The sequence below is a fragment of the Balaenoptera borealis genome, assembly GCF_965194805.1.
Source record: "Balaenoptera borealis genome assembly, chromosome: 15".
NCBI classification, from domain to species: Eukaryota; Metazoa; Chordata; class Mammalia; order Artiodactyla; family Balaenopteridae; genus Balaenoptera; species Balaenoptera borealis.
This window is the reverse complement of record NC_138871.1, coordinates 53,759,678-53,776,401: the sequence shown is the minus strand read 5'-3', so window position 1 is coordinate 53,776,401 and position 16,724 is coordinate 53,759,678. Positions and strand designations below refer to the sequence as shown.

The 16,724-nt window shown below is 44.7% G+C and overlaps 2 protein-coding genes across 4 annotated transcripts in view; one reads left to right on the top strand and one right to left on the bottom strand.

The window, feature by feature from the left end:
* PRKCE (protein kinase C epsilon) overlaps positions 1 to 16,724 on the top strand; it is a 596,864-nt gene that overhangs the window by 367,640 nt on the left and 212,500 nt on the right. The window lies entirely within an intron of this gene.
* ATP6V1E2 (ATPase H+ transporting V1 subunit E2) overlaps positions 6,295 to 16,724 on the bottom strand; it is a 454,269-nt gene continuing 443,839 nt past the window's right edge. The window contains exon 6 of the mRNA XM_082358341.1: positions 6,295 to 16,344. The gene's annotated coding sequence lies outside the window, so the exon portion shown is untranslated. The remainder of the gene's footprint in view (positions 16,345 to 16,724) is intronic.

The window sequence follows — 16,724 nt, the reverse complement described above, 5'->3', positions numbered from 1 at the left end:
TTTCCCCGCCCGCTCCAGTGCTCCTCCTCCTGGCAGCATTCGTTGTGGGGTGGCGGGAGAGAGGGCAGCCTTCGCCTGTGGAAGGAACCCCAGCCCCTGGCTTCTGCTGAGGAAGCTACCATCCGTCTTTTAAAGTGGGCGTGAGTGTGTCGGCAGGACTTGCCGTCATTATGGTCAGGCTGCCTCCTCACCCCCAGCCTTCCGGAACCTTCCCCTCTGCTTGCGGCCAGCAGTAGGATTTGTGAAAGGTTAAAATACTGTGTATTTGTCTTACATCCTAGTTATCCCAGAAAGTTCCAGGATGACTTGGGAGATTTTATGGGCTCGGCTGAAAAATGCTCAGGGAGTGATAGGCCTTGATGCTTGGAGGCGGGCTGGCTAAGCAAGGGGTGATTTAGGAAAAGCCCTGTAACCCTAGAAGCTCCTAATCCGGAGGCTGAGAGAAAGGGATGAAGCGTCTTAATCCTCTCCGTAGTCTCCTCATTACTCTCACCAGTCATGGGTAAAGTTTCTCTCCTGAGGTGTGTGCTTTTCGGGATATTAATGAAATTTCAGGTTTCCCAGCTCAGGCTTCCACATCTGCGGTCTGCCAGTGTTTTCATCAGTGAGAAAGGAACTCTTTGCCAAGAATTCGTCATGTACTGGAAACAGGAAAGTATGGAAAATGAAGCATTTATCATCAGTGCTGCTGCTAAAGGTCACGGTTTCATTTATAGAACTGGAGCCATCCAGCTGGAAGAGAAAGGTCCATTCTTGTGCGCAGACAGCACGAAGGGTGTAGAAGCATGGATCGGATGGTCTCCACTCATGATGCGATGGCGAGAGGTCAACATGTATTTACAAAGATCAGCCGTTTCTGGGAGGATTAGAGAGGAGAAAAGGTGAACCAAACATTAATTATGGACTTAGATCATTTTCAGCAACAGGAATGACAACATGTCACCACGTGGGCATTTGGGGACAAGAGAGAGGTCAGGGAGCCATTGCTCCCCATCTCTTTCACTAGGCAGGATACTGGGAAGTCCCCCCCAAGTGGGAGATCTCCTTGGTCTCCACAACAGAACCCCACGTTCTGTGTTATGATCGCTGTCAGACATGGATCTTGCTGTCTGAGTGAATGAGTGCATCACCCTTATGGCAGGGTTCTCAGTACTAGTGTGCATTGCGTCTCCCAAGGAGCTGGTTAAATGGCAAATGGTAGGTCCCACCCCTGGAGATTCAGATTCAGTAGGACCCTGATTAGCATTTTTTAATGCAAGGTGGGTGCTGGCAGCACTTTGAGAAACACTGCCTGATAGTGGCATCGTTACCTACTTTTGGAGACAGCTGGCTTTAAAATTAATCACCAAGTGACTGCCCTAGGCAGTGTCCTAGGCCTGCTGGGATTTGCAAAAGATTCATATGCTATGAGCCTTATTCTTAAGAAGAGTATATTAGGAGTGGAGTGGGAAGCGCAGGATTTGCCAGAATCAGGTGCCAGGACATTGTTGGGGTACCAAGAGGGCTGGAGAGTCAGGGCCCGCTGGGCGGGGTGGTGGGGCTCCACTGGGCCTGGGGGATTGCAGGGTTTGCACTGATGGCTCAGAGGGGAAAGAGGGCATTTCTGATGAGGGGCTACCAGTGTGTAGGCAGCCTTGAGCTTGATACTTCACCTGCCTGAAAACCTATGTCTCGGTTTCGAGAAAGTCATAGGCTTAGCAGGCGTTTGGCCAAGGCTCCTTGAAATCTGGTGTTAATGAACCTGGAACAGGCACCAAGTCTGAGCAGTGGCCCAGCCCACCATCAGCAGGTGAGGACTTAGCCCAGACCATGCTGGAAATGACAAACAACACTGGGCTTTTGGAGATTTTGCTCAGAAATAGAGGGTATCTGGGGTCACCATAGATTGTGGTGTTTGAGAGTTCAGAACCTCAGTATTTATACCTTGATGTTGCTTGTAAAATATGTTCCAAATTTCAAAGCGCTCAATTCTCCATGATCCTGAGGTAGGACTTAGGGGACTGTCACCTCCTTTAATGGGTAAGAAAACAGGTGGGGTGTTCTTGAAATTCTCACAGAGATATGGGGTGGAATTGAGTCTCTTGTACAGGCCCTGTGACCCCCAGCTAAGATTATCCTGCGGCCCATACTGAGAAAGGTTGCATGAGAGGACCAGAGCTCTTAGAGTCATTTTTAAAGCTCTGTCTCTTTAAAAAAAATATTTCTTCTCTTATTGGTCTTCAAGTCTCTTTCTTTGCAAATAGCTTCGTGATCTGTGACCCCCCCCCACTTCCTTCTAAACAAGTCTAATTTCTTCTTCCTTTTATCTCCCTAAGACTGTTACTCTACAGTACTATGTCCCCTCTGCTTCTTTATATGGTAATTATGTCTGTGATGGTATTTCCCATCACACTAGACTATAAAAACCTTGAGGCAAGGAGTTAGATAGTAGTCACACTTTTTTTCTTTTTCCTCTGCTTTGGCTCTTAGGATCATAATGGATAAAAATGCTTGTTTGCACTTAGTAGCCCCTCAGTGTGAACTTACTGATTGATTTCAGTCTACCTAATCATAAGAATTACAATGGTTATATTGATTGATTCAGTTATCTATGGCTGTGCAACAAACCACCTCAAAACTTAGTGGCTTAAAACAACAATAAATTATGTCTCCTTGTTCTGTGGACCAGGAACTCAGGAAACTGGGCTGGGTGGTTTTTTTGCTCCATGTGTCATCAGCCCGTGTCCCGCGCTTGGCTGCATTCACTTGGTGGCTGGGTGGGGCGGGGCTGGGCTGGGCTGGGCTGGGCTGGGCTGGGCTGGAAGGTGCCAGGTGCCTTCACCCACATATTTGGTGCTCTCCACATGAGGTCTTATCCTTTGGTGGCTGGCTGAGCCCAAGCTGCTTTCCAGCATGGTAGTTGGCTGCCCCCAAGAGCACAAAAGCAGAGGCGACCAGACCTCTTAAAAGTTAGACCCAGAACTGGCATAGTTGCCATCACTTCTGTGCATTCAGTTGGCCACAGCAAGCCACAAGGCCAGCCCAGGCTCAAGCAGAGGGAAGCAGACTCTACCTTTTGATGGGAGGAGCATATGCTCATCAGGGAAAGGGGGGACTGATGGGCCATCTTTGGAGACCACCTACCACAGTCATAAGGGCAGCTGATATTGAGCTTTCACTGTTGTCAGGCACTGGTCATTTAATCCTCACACAGTTCTATGAAGAAGGTGCTATTACCATTTCCTTTTTATATATGAAGAACCCGAGGCTTGGAAAAAACTAAGTAACTTTCCCAAAGTGACACAGCTCACCTTTGAGAGGAGTGGACTTGAGACAAGGTTGTCTAACTTAGAACCCCTTTCTTGGCAAAGAGACAACCTCGATGGAACTTGTAGACAAGCTCTGAATTCTTTTACGTGCATGGTTTCGCATTACTTGCTGTGGGAAGTCAAAGAGTATAAGCCATATCCAGGAAACAAGGCTGAAACATACAAGATAAGTAGAGACACATATGCCAATAAGTAATGATGTGTTAAGTGGGATGGGCCAGGCAGTAAATGATGGAGGAGTTTGGAAAAAGAGGAAGTGCAGATACTGTGAAGGAGGTGGGGAGACTGGTCCTTTGGATGAGCTGCTGCTTCATTAGGAATGTTGGGTGGGGCTAGGAAATAGCATGAGCCCCAGCAGGGAGGCTGGAAGAGGCTGGTGCTCACAGATGAATCCGGCAGATGGAGAATAGCCTGGGTCTTGACTTCAAGGAGCTGGGAGAGCTGACCGAGGAGTTCAGACTCCCTGAGGCAGCCTAGAAGGGCCCTTTATAGATGGATCCTCAGATTTTATGGCTGGAGAGGATCCCTCCAGGCTGTTCCTTGACAGCCAGGACTATGACTTGTTCATTTCTGCTTACCCTAGAGGAGCCCAGTGCCAGGCAGAGAAGTACCCTCAGTTAATGTACATAAAAAGAGTGACGTCAGAGGTCTTCTATCCAACTTCCACGTTCAGAGATGGGGAAATCCAGGTTGACCGCTGATCTCAGGGCTCACGAGCAGAGAGTGCTCACAGCCTCCATCAGCCAGCCTTCCAGGTCCCCGCCCACCAGCAGGCCTGCCCACACCTCAGGTCACGAGACCACACTTGAGGGCTTGTTTGGTACTTCTGTAGAAACATCAGAATTGAAGCGAGCTGAAAGCCCGGGGACTTCCCTGTGGCCCTAAGGACCTGAGCTCCTTTCTCACAGAGAACGAGCGAGGTCCAGATCTCCTGGGTAGCAGGAAGCACAGAGGTACCAAGTACCAGGGCTTGGTACAACTGGTCCATGCCTCTCACTGAGGCTCCCTTCAGAAAGATGCAGACTAACCTGAAAAGTTCCCCGTTGACCTCTCAGGGCTGCCAGCCAGGAATTCATCCTTGAACCAAGTGTCGAATGCGTGACTCTCCTGTTTTCTTGTGAGCACGAGCCCAACCTGGCTGCAAGATTGTAATGTTGGAGACAGTGTGATAACAGGACGCCTGGTCCTTCCTAGTCCCTGCCTGCTTCACTCCCCTCCCGCAGTACCTCCCTTCTTCAGACCAAGGCGTGCCCTCCCAGCCTTGAGGAAGGAGCACATGAAATGAATAGACCAATAGGGGTCTGAACCCAAGGACAGAATAATATTGTCATTTATAACAAGTATCTGTTGAGCGTTTATGCTCATATATATATAAACGGTAAATGGTAAATGTAAATTACATATATATGGTATGTCTGTATATGATATATACCATATGTATATGACAAATACACACAGGACATATAGCCCAACACTATGCTAAGCAAAAGGGCTATAATAATATAGAGATATTCATTCAACACCCATTTCTCATGTGTCTACTACATACAAGGCACTGTTCTAAGTGTTGGCGATCCAGCAGTGAACAAAACAGCTGGAAATCTGTGCTCTCATAGAACATATTCAAGTAGGGGGAAAAGGGCAATAAACAGATTAAAAAGTCCATGATGTCAGGTGGTGATAAGACAAAACAAGGGACAAAAGCAAGGGAAGATGAAAGTGGAGTTCTGGGAAAGGGCATTTGTTCATTTGTTGTAATCTGGGGTGTTCACAGAAGCCTTTCTGATAAATTACAGTAACATTTGAGCAGGGCCATTAAAGTGTGAGCCATTTACCTAGGGGACGAGTATTCTAAACAGAGGGAGCAGCCAGTGCAAAGGCCCTGGGGCAGGAGTGTGCCTGGCATTTCTGAAGAACATTAAGGAAGCCAGCATGGCTGGAGCAGAGTGAGCTAAGGACAGGATAGGAGGAGATGGGTCAGAGGGGAGGCACCCTGATCATCCTAAAAAAGAAAGAACATAGTCTCATAAAAACTTGGGTAATGGGACAAGGCGGGATGTGGTAAGTGCAGACTAAGGGACCCTGTCGATTTTAAAACAGAGGAGAGAGCATCCTCTCTGGGCTGGGGAGTGGTCAGGGAAGGCCCCCTGCAAGAACTAGGACTCAAACTGACCAGAGGAAGGACAGTGCACCCAGGTAAAGGCTGAGGATGTTCCTGGCAGGAGAAATGTGAAGGATGCTCTGAGTAGAGTTTGCATAGGGGCCTGGTGAAGGTAAAGTGGAACATAGAGGTGGAGGCTGTGTTTAGAGGGCCTTGGATGGCGGACAGGAAACTTGTGAAAAATCAACAGAAGCCTGCCTGTCCCACGTTCCATCCTACCAAGCAGGCAGCTTGGCCCAGGCCAGTGGAGATGCCGGCTCTTAAAATCTTCCCAAACCCTGCCCCGGCCCAGGCCCGTCGCCCTGCCTCGGGTTCATCCCTTCTGTGCTGACTCAGACTTTCCTGTATCCCTTCCAGGGATGACTATGGCTCTGCCAGGGGCACAAACCAGGTCCCCTCCCAACCACAGACACCCTCTGCAGACATAAATCTTTGAGGTCTGGAATTCTCTTTCCATCTTGCTGGAACCACTGGATTCCCACACGCAGAGGGTGGGCAGCTATTCTTATGAAAAGTATTGCTCAGTTTCTGGACTAAAAAGGCATGTGAGAGCTGAAGATAAGGATCCCCAACTCCAAGTCAGGCTTATCTGCAAGCAAACCCTGAGACTTACCTCTTTCTTTCCATCAGTAATGCCCTGTGTGTGAGAAAAGCAGGGAGGCGTTGTTGCCATATGACATGGCAAAAAGGGATTAGCCGCTAATGCCATTTGGTTTAGAGATGCATTGTTACATAAAATACTCTGGAGGAGTTCAAATGTCCCCCAAGCTAATGCTTACGTCCCCAGGTTGGTAACACTATAGCTGAGTATTGTTTTACTTGCCATTTTTCAAAAGAGGGAGGAAAAATACACAAGCCATTATTCAGCCCAGTAATAATAATTTTGAAGGAAACAACCACAACTCCCAAACCTTACTTCTGTGGGCAGGATGTGGAGAGGCTGTTGCTCCTTCCTAGGCCACCTTTCAACCTACAGAAACTGCTCTGGGTTACAGTCAGATTACAGGGAGTATTAGGAGGCTTTTGGGAGTTAGAGAGTCTTAAAGATGGCAGCCTAGCTCTAGCAAAGAGGATGATCACTGACTTCAAAGCCAGACACGCGTGACCTCTCATTTTGGTTGACTCTGAGCGAATTGTTGAAACTCCTTAAACCTTAGTTTTCTCATCTTAAAAAAAAAAAGTGGGCAGGTGTTAGCTAACGCTGTGGAGGTAATCATTTTGCAGTGTGTAAGTGGATCAGATCAACAGGTTGTATGCAATGTGTTGTGTCAATTATTATCTCAATAAAGCTGGGGGAAAAAAATGGGGATAGGGTGATAATGACCACCTCGTAGAGTTGTTTCAAGGTTTGGATGTGCAAAAGTCTACAAAAGTGCCTAACACAGTGACTAAATAATACCAGTTTCCTTCTTTCCTGGCTGGCATCAGCTGGGGAATCAAGAAGGAGGGCAGTTGGGTGTGGTACTGAGTGGCTGGAGGCCCTTCCTCTATATTTATCTTCTTTTTAAGCCAATTATACTCTTGGTATAATTTTGAGAAAAAAAAATTTAAGAGGCTACATAGCATTTAAAAGTCTTTAAAAAACAAACAAACAAACATACTGGCAACAATTGCCAAATTATTGAAGTTCCCAGACAAGGGAGCAAATGTTGGGTCTTGGCAAACTGGGATGGGGAATTTCTGAGTGTGATTTTTGAATAAAGAAATCTAAACTGGGAGGGTGGGGTGGAAGTTTCCCCAGATCTTATCATTGTACAATGAAGAGTTGTATAAAACCTGTTTGTCCCCACCGCATGTTTACTTACCAATGGGCACGATATCTTGCAGGCCAGAAGTTCAAACTACTGTTAGCTCCCAAGTGTTGTGTGAACTTCAAATGAACCAGCTTCAAAAGTGGCTCGAAAAATGCTCTGACCCACAAATGTTCCCGCCTCCTACACGTTCCCCAATACTTGCCACAGTCCTGGGGGATCCGGTGTTAAATAATCTGGAAAGATGAGATGAGGGCATGGTGATAACTCTCTCCCTCCCCAGTGCAGACTCTCACTCTCAACACTTTTTCCAGATACTTCCTTGGGAGTACAGTTCTTGTTCCATTACATCAAGCTTCTAGGCTTAGCCATACTTTATAATGAAAAGCTCTGCCAACTCCAGTGAATTGACAAAAATAGATGATTTATTTGGATTCATTTCGTAAATGCGGGTTTAGTTTTTGAATTTTCATGCTTTTTGCTGTAGCAACTATGAATGTATTCAAGTTGGGACCTAGGTCTTACTAATCAACATTTGAAGTGTCAGCATTATTCCTGGCTTCTAGTACAGATTCAGAAAATGTCTTCCAGGTGCAGTTTATCTAGTTCCTTAGGCATCATATCTACTGTTAACATGCGGTTTAGTGGTAGTAAGATCATGGCCTTGGCTTAAATCCCATCTCTATTTTAACTGGCTGTGTGATTTTGGTCAAGCGACTTAACTTCTCTGTGCTTCATTTTCTTCATCAGCAACATGAAGATAACAGTAACTAATAAAGCTACTTTTGAGGATTCAATAAATGAATCATGTGAAGTCTTTAGTAAACTATATGACACGTATAATTTGCTGTGATATTTATTACTGTTCTCTTCAAATTTACCATTTCTCTCCTGCCTTATACCAGTTTCTCTGCACTTCTCACACCTTCCTCTGTGAGAGCAGTAGTTACAGGGAGCTTGGAAAACAGTTGTCAGCTCTGCCGCCATTTTCTTTTCACAATTGCACTTGCCTCATCAGAGCCTCAGGTCCCCACAATGATGTTCCTAAAATCTGTTGGTAAATCAACAACAGTCTTATTAGTCACAGTGAATAAAAAGATGGGAACAGGAGAACTGAGATCTCCAAATTCTGCCATTGTGCTTACAGCACTTCTTAGAAGCTAATAAACATAAGGATGTCCCAAGGGGAATCTTATCTAAGTCCCAATCTTACCCCAACCAAGGTACCCACCAACACAGAAATGACACGCATGCTCTCCTCAGACTGCTTACCTGGTACGTAGGAAAAAAGGCCTTCGCCTCAAATAAACCTCGACCTAGGCTGTCCCCTTTATCTCTACTGACCGTGTTTCTCTGGCTGCATGATAGGTTCATGTTATTAATTTAAAAAAAAAAGAAAAAAGGATAAATAAAACCAACTTGGCTCCCAGGGTCTAAGTTGAATCACTGGATTAGTTCAGCCTTCCTCTTCCAGAAGACTGCTCTGGCTAGTATTCTTTCAAGTATCTCTTTTCTTATTTATTTTTTATTCAAGAAATAGTTAAGGATGACAATGCTGACAGTTGCGATAAGGCTGCCTCGATGAGGCCCCGAGTCTCAGCTTGCTGGTTCCCTCTGTGGCTCATGCTCACCACTGATTCAGGAGGAGGATGTTTGGGGTCCTGCCACCGTCTCCTCTCGTTGGGATTCTCTGTGGGTCTCCATGGCAATCAAGACTTATTCATCCTCCACTCGAATTGGTTCTGCTTCCGGGCTGTTATGCTTCCAGGCCTGTGCTGTTTCTAGAATTGCCATTTTTTAGCTACCGAAGGTAGGACATTTGATCTGGGCTGATACCTCAGGAAAGTTTGACTTCTCAGCCATGGCTGGAAGCTCCCTGAAGGCAGGTCCTGTGTCTTGGGCATCTGAGCTGTACACAGGGTCTGGCTTCCGGTGGGTATCCACAGAATGTTAACTAAATTGAACTGAACTGGGCCTCGAAGGATGACGAGGATTTAGCTGGAAGGACTGGAGAGCTAGAGGTATTCCAGGGAGAATTTTCTATGGGAAAGAAGAGACAGGTGGGAAGCGGGAACTACCAGGGGGTGAACGGCAATTTAGTTGCATATGAGAGTGATTGGAGGGCAGGCTGATGGCTGTGTGCTTTGAATACCTTAGAACAATGTTGCCTATTCTGGCTTCAGGTTAGAATCACATGGGCTACTTTAAAGACATACACCCTCCTGGCCTCACCCTAATTCAGTTAAAACTGAATCCCTGTGGGTGGGACCTGGGGAAATTGAGAACCACTGACTTAGGGCTTCTAGGGACACTTTACAGACTGTGTTGAGAGTCCCACACCAGGAGTCCCCTTTTACTATAAATTGCTAACAGTCTTGCGGAAATGGCGGAATCTGCCTCTAAATCTTCCAAGCTGGAGTTTAGAATTTTAGAGTGATCGAGAAAAAATTGTGTAAAAAAATCAGTGAAAGAGATCTGTTGATGACATGGCAGAATTATCAATAAGGACTAGTAAAAATCAGGGCGGGCAGTGCTACAGACTTCTGAAGACTTCACTACCCCTACTTTCCCTTAATTGTAACCCTTGCACTCTGAACATTGCTAATTTCCTGAACGCTTGCAAACTGATGAATCTCAATTTTAAGTGTAGTTCAGATTTCACCCTATATCTAAGTCACAGCAAAAGTCACTATATGTATCAGGAATGAGAAGTTTGTGAGTCAATTAGGGTGCTGTTTATATTTCCAGTATTAAAAATAAATCATTCTATTTAACTGTTGTATCCTGACTTTCTAAAAATCATTTCTGTTCATGAGTAACATAAGTGACACAAGGTGTTCGTTTCCTAAATAGGTTTAGGTTTTGCAGATGTTCAAGTTCATGGCAAGGACGCAGTCTCAAGTGTGTCTCATATTGGTACCAGTCATTGAGCCATAGGACTTAAACTAGCAAATAATCACCCTAGATTGTGGAGTCCTGGGTATGCCCATGCCCTATGTAAGAATTTTAAAGCAGTATTAAAACAAAACAAAATGCTTCTCATGGAAGGACCCATTCATCTGTCTTTCCTTCCGTAAGTCATCACCTGATGCTTGGGCTTTCATTAAGTCACATACACTTAATACAGCATACATACCCCTTTGGGAACATATTGGGTGTTAAAAGGAGAAAATCACATATGCATATTTCTCCCTACACCTGTCCGAACTCTGGTCATATCCCTGCTGGCTTCTAGAAGAAAGGCTGAAAACTTTACAGTGCAGAAAGTTGTAGCATTTGTAGGAGCTATAGGAATCTCGGCACATAATCTTGGGCAAGCAAATATTGGCCTGAGTAACCATGAAGCCAGCGACTTTGGGTTTGTTTACCAAACTAACTGCCAAGTCACAAATAAGAGCTTTTTTGGCTTAATGAGGAATGAATAACACGGTACTGAAGTGTTTCCTTGTGAAACCTTTCCATATGCATCATAGCAAAGTAGAGATCAGAGTACATTACATTGTTTAGTTAAATGCAAAATTCTTTGAGCTGGACGAATTTCCCCTAAAACTGCACCACACTGCCAACAATTTAATGTTGGAAAAGCCAGGTTCCATTTTTAATATTTTAGCTTGAATGCTCTTATTTTCTCACTAAAGACATTATAGGACATTGAGCTTTTCTGTGGTTGATTGTTAGTTATCAAAATGTATGACTTCTATATCACAGGTTGTAATATAGTTTGATTTGACAGTCCCCTTTCCAGGAATCCCATTTTTATTTTTTGTTGTGTTTTTTTTTTTTTAATATATGAGCTATTGCCAAACTCCAAAAGCTGACTGCTAGGAATACCAGCCAGTTAATATTAACATTATTGAAAATAGTAGGTTAATGTGAAAAAGAGAGTCAAAATTGATAAATCTGCTGTTTATTAAGGACCTGTACCTGCTGGTCTTTATAGTGTGTGCAGCTCATTGATTTCTCCAGCTAAGAAGGACGGTGGCTTCCACGGCTGACCTACATTCTGTCTCTGTGAGTTCCCCCTTCCTGTTTACTTTTTCCCTCTACTGTCCTAGTCCCAAAAACATAATCTTGCCCCCTTTTATTCTTATTGAGGTGAGGAACAGAGTTTTTCCCATTTGTTTACTACCTAGATGAGTTGGGGTTTTTTCAGAAGGAACAAGAAGGGAAAACAAACAGACACAGGAGAGGTTAGAGTCCAAGATTCTGTTCCAAATTTAAATAAGGTCAAGGTCTAGCCACAGAGTGGAATGGCCAGCCAGGCTTAAGAGGTGCGTATGCCACCCTGTGGTTCTTTTCCCTTTGCCTCTGGAGAACCAGGGCCAGAGCCCCCCCTTTAAAGCCCATGGTATGTCCCCCTCTTGGTCCTTCTATTTAACTTCAACCAGTGACATGAGCCCTGAGCAGTATACTGTTAAGTAACCAATGGGAGGAGAAATCTCCTCCAGGCCTTCTCCGTGGGAGTCTTCTATCCATCTTATAAAATCCCAGAGGCGAGGGGCAAGGGCTCACTCCTAGTTCTCTCAGGTTAACCAGTCTGGTTACTGCAGCCTGACTCTGGGCCTCTTCATATATATCCTTATTCATAGGCACTGCCCTGGTCAGCATTTTGATTTTCAGACATCACTCTACTGATGCTGTTGTTTTGTACGTAGGATTTTTAATAGAAGGAGAACATAGTAAAGTGTCACAAACTATATTGTCCTCTCTGAAGCTCCTGCCTTTTCAAGCCTTTTCAAATTGTGGTGGTTTCCTGAGAGACTCTCTTTGTTTTATAATTTCATTCTAAACGCACAAGACAACTGCCCATCCAAATTAAACATTTGAAGTAGGAAAACTTCGTGGGGCCTTCAGAAAAACACTTCTTGAAAGGTGTTGTGTAAATATGGGATTATTACACCTCCTTGTGCCAAAATCATGTCAAATAAAAGTTTCAGATCTGTTCTTTTACTGACCCAAAGCCCTCTTTCATCACAATTATGTCCTTAATCTGTTCTAGGATTACTGCCATAATCTTATCGCTCTAATTATAGACCCCAAAAATGTGAAATATGTTATATAGCTCAGAGCTTGTTTGGACTTCTTATAGATGTGCTTATATGGCAAGAAAAACAACTTTCAGTCCAACAATGGAGAGGAGGAGTCATACACGTGGTTGTTATTCCTATTTGTTTCTTTTTTTAAGTAATATTAGAAATGCCTGGTTGATATCTTTTTGTAACATATTACATTAAAAAATTTTAACTCAGGGGGCAGTTATGTAGTATACTCCTAGAGATGTGTGAGTCTGAAAGCAGTTGCTGCCTCTAAGGTATTATGGTAAATAATCTACCAGACGATGAGGGCACTCACCTGTCTGGACAGTGGGGGGCAGGAAGAAGAGTTTGGGTGGATAGGTTGGGACCAGACAATGGAGGGGCCATAGATCCCACTGTGAGAAAACGCTGCCTCATTGGATGACACCAGGCAAAGCAGGAATGTGTTTGACCCACTTTCTTCCCCTGGCTGGAGGAGCAGATGTGAACCCATCAGTGGGTCCAGAGCTCCATCTCTGAGTGGTCGCCCCACAGCTGTGTGTCTTCATGGGTGTATGGCACCATGTAATGGTTTTGTCATTCTCGTGTAGTGGTTCCAGCATCTTTCCTTACAAAATACTCAGGTCAATGGCTCTACCAATTCTTCCCCCGCCCCTCCAGCATCTGCTGGTCCCTAGACTGTTTTTACATGTCAAAGAAGGCTAACAATGGCCTTAGGTGATCTCACATGATGCTAAGGGGCTTTGATTCCAGAGTGACAGCTTAATTTTTGACTGGAGCCATTCCGTATACTAAATACTATTGTATTAAGCTGTGACATGGTCCCTTTTCTGATGCCAGCCAGTGCTCAGAATTTTCTCTTCATGTTCTTGCTCTGGAGCTAAGGGGGTTGCTGATTTAGCATGTGGTTATTCAATTTGGGGTTTATATCATTCAGTATTTTCAGTGCAAAGTCCTGTAGAAACCTGGAACTCCCAGCAGCTCCTGAAAGCAATAAGAATGCCATAGGGTCACGATACACAAAGCTTTTGCTTATGCTCATTTAATTATAGGTGGTTGGCAAATAAATAAATTAAGGCGAGTGACCTGTGGACCTGCTCGTGCTCAGGGGTTTTCAGCTCCTCCCTGCCTCTCAAGCAGGGGGGATCTCCTCAGGAGGAGGGCATCGCTCTACGCTGAGTGATTCTAGTGTATGTTAGATCCTGTGCTTGTATCTGATTATCCTATTGTGTACTTTATTGTATATGTTGTATATTTGTACTCACATTTTATTTTACAGAATAGTATACACAAAACCATATATCCTGTACTCTACAGGCAAGTTAAAGTAGTAGTTTTCAAACTCCAGGTCATGTTTGACTAGTGGGTCATGAAATTCACTTAGTGTGTCTCTATGAGCATTTTTTCTTTAGTGAAATAGAATAGGATAGAAAATATGAGAGTGTACCTGTATTTTCTACATGGAGTGAAGATAAGGGTTATCTTGGGAAACTTAATTTCAGTCACCTGTTTATATGTGTACGTGGGTTTTGGCCTACAGTGTGGGGCCCTGGCCAGGGGAACTGAGTCAGCAGGTGAGAGACCAAAATAGCATCCCTAGAGGGCAAAGACAACTCCCGGAAGAAGGCCTGAATCCCAGAGGATTCCCCCCCCCCCCCCCGCCCAACCCCGGTCACGGGAAGATGGTGTCTGATGGTCAGTGAAATGCCTCCCCTTCTTCTAGAGAGATCAGTGCCCGCCCCCTCACCCAGCAAGCAATGACTGGGATGCCTTCCTAGTGGAAGTTCTGGGGTGAGGGCCATGGGGCAGACCCTATTCCTAAAGGATCAGCTGCCATCCTTTGTTCCAAGCAAACCGGCTGCTCAAAGGTCAGCCAATCAGCCAGACTCTGTCTCCAGGCTGGCTTGGCATTCTCCAACAATCCGGTGTGTGCCCAGGCCTTGTCTGGCCTCCAGGGCTAGATATGACTCTTCCCAGCAATATGTTGTGATATCTAGCTCCACAGGGCAGTGTTTCTCAAAGAATAGCCCAGAGAACTTTGGCTTCACATGAATGTCACCTGCTGAAGCAGAACCTCTGGGCTGAGTCCCAGGTGATTTTTTTAAATTAATTAATTAATGTATTTATTTATTTGGTTGCGTTGGGTCTTCATTGCTGCACACGGGCTTTCTCTAGTTGCATTGAGTGGGGGCTACTCTTCGTTGCGGTGCACAGGCTTCTCATTGCGGTGGCTTCTCATGTTGCGGAGCTCAGGCTTTAGGCACGTGGGCTTCAGTAGTTGTGGCACATGGGCTCAGTAGTTGTGGCTCGCGGGCTTAGTTGCTCCACGGCATGTGGAATCTTCCTGGACCAGGGTCAAACCCGTGTCCCCTGCATTGGCAGGCGGATTCCTAACCACTGCGCCACCAGGGAAGTCCCAGTCCCAAGTGATTTTAACAAGCCTTCCAGAAGATTCTTCTACACATTAAAGTTTGAGAATCTCAGCTTTAGGGTTTCTTTGATATACACGTCACATTGAAAAATGGAAAAACTTAAGCTTGAAGGGTGTGTTACATTTTAATTTTTTGGTACGGTTTAATTTGGGATTATTCTTCTTGGTCAGGGTTTTTACATAACTGTTTGAAAACTTAAAAGGGGGTGAAAAAGTCAACTGTTTATCTACAGCAGCAGCAGGATAGCACTGCTCTAAATGCCTACATCTTGGGCAAGACCCCTTCAGGAATCCTCTTGAAAATACCCTCTGATAAACAAGGAATTGGATGGGATTTAAGAGGTATTCCACATTCTCTGTTTATTTCTATAATGAGTGAATATTGTTGGAAGAGCCCTATGTCCATTTTCGTCTGTCAGTTAACAGCTCTTAAAAGCCCGTCGTGGTTCTGACACTGAGCCTTCTGCCTCTTTCCTTAGCTCAGCATGGAAGGGCTTTTCTCAGCCTTGTTCTCTGTCGCTTCTCCTGCAGTGAATTCTTCTTAGGTCAGGAGAGATGTATCTGATATCCAAGGACTATTTGAGGGAGAGATTCTGTGGCCTGTTTTTTTTTTTTTTTTTGCCTGGAGACCCAGCCTTCCTGGCTGTATCTATCCCTAGTTAGAGAAGTTTAAAGGCACAGGATTAAGAGGAGGCTGGGCCAGGCAAGCCAACGGATCTCCCTGAGCTGGACCATGTCTGATAACACTTCGCTGAACTGTTTTCTAAAAACTCATCAGAGAAAGAGTACAGAAATCTCATCTCCAGTTGGCCAAGGGAACCCAGGGCACTTGGACTTGACAAGATCTCGTTAGGGGCTGATAAATACAAGTTTACCTGGTGATGCAAGTGCTCTTTTATAGAGTGACGAAGACTAGTGGCTGGAACAAGAAGAAGACACAACACATGTCTTGGAAGACGTGGTCTTGTGAAGTCACCTCCCCTTCTGCAAGTCCTGGAGCTCACAGTGCTGTTATCACCAACACAAGGAGGGCTTTTGCTGGCTACATCCTGGATAACTTACTGAGTCAGAGATTGCCATAGAGCTCAGGCCATTAATCCCATTTTAGATGTTAAATGTTGGAGAAGCTGTGCATTTCAAAACATTGAAGTGGCTTAGGACAGACTCAGCAATGTCTGTTGTTTCACTTGTTTAGAGCTTCAAATCAAAGCAGTTCCCTTTCTCTCCTCCTCTTATTTAATTAGTTAACTCATTTATTTATTTTTTAACAACTTTATTGGAGTATAATTCCTTTACAATGGTGTGTTAGTTTCTGCTGTATAACAAAGTGAATCAGCTATACATATATCCCCATATCTCCTCCCTCTTGCGTCTCCCTCCCACCCCCCCATCCCACCCCTCTAGATGGTCACAAAGCACCGAGCTGATCTCCCTGTGCTATGTGGCTGCTTCCCACTGGCTATCTATTTTACATTTGGTAGTGTATATATGTCCATGCCACTCTCTTACTTCGTCCCAGCTTACCCTTCCCCCTCCCCACGTCCTCAAGTCCATTCTCTACGTCTTCATCTTTATTCGTGTCCTGCCCCTAGGTTCTTCAGAACCATTTTTTTTTTTAGATTCCATATATATGTGTTAGCATATGGTATTTGTTTTTCTCTTTCTGACTTACTTCACTCTGTATGACAGACTCGAGGTCCATCCACCTCACTACAAATAACTCAATTTTGTTTCTTTTTATGGCTGAGTAATATTCCACTGTATATATGTGCCACATCTTCTTTATCCATTCATCTGTCGATGGAAACTTAGGTTGCTTCCATGTCCTGGCTATTGTAAATAGAGCTGCAGTGAACAGTGTGGTACATGACTCTTTTTTTTTTTTTTTTAAACATCTTTATTGGAGTATAATTGCTTTACAATGGTGTGTTAGTTTCTGCTTTATAACAAAGTGAATCAATTATACATATACATATGTTCCCATATCTCTTCCCTCTTGCATCTCCCTCCCTCCCACCCTTCCTATCCCACCCCTCT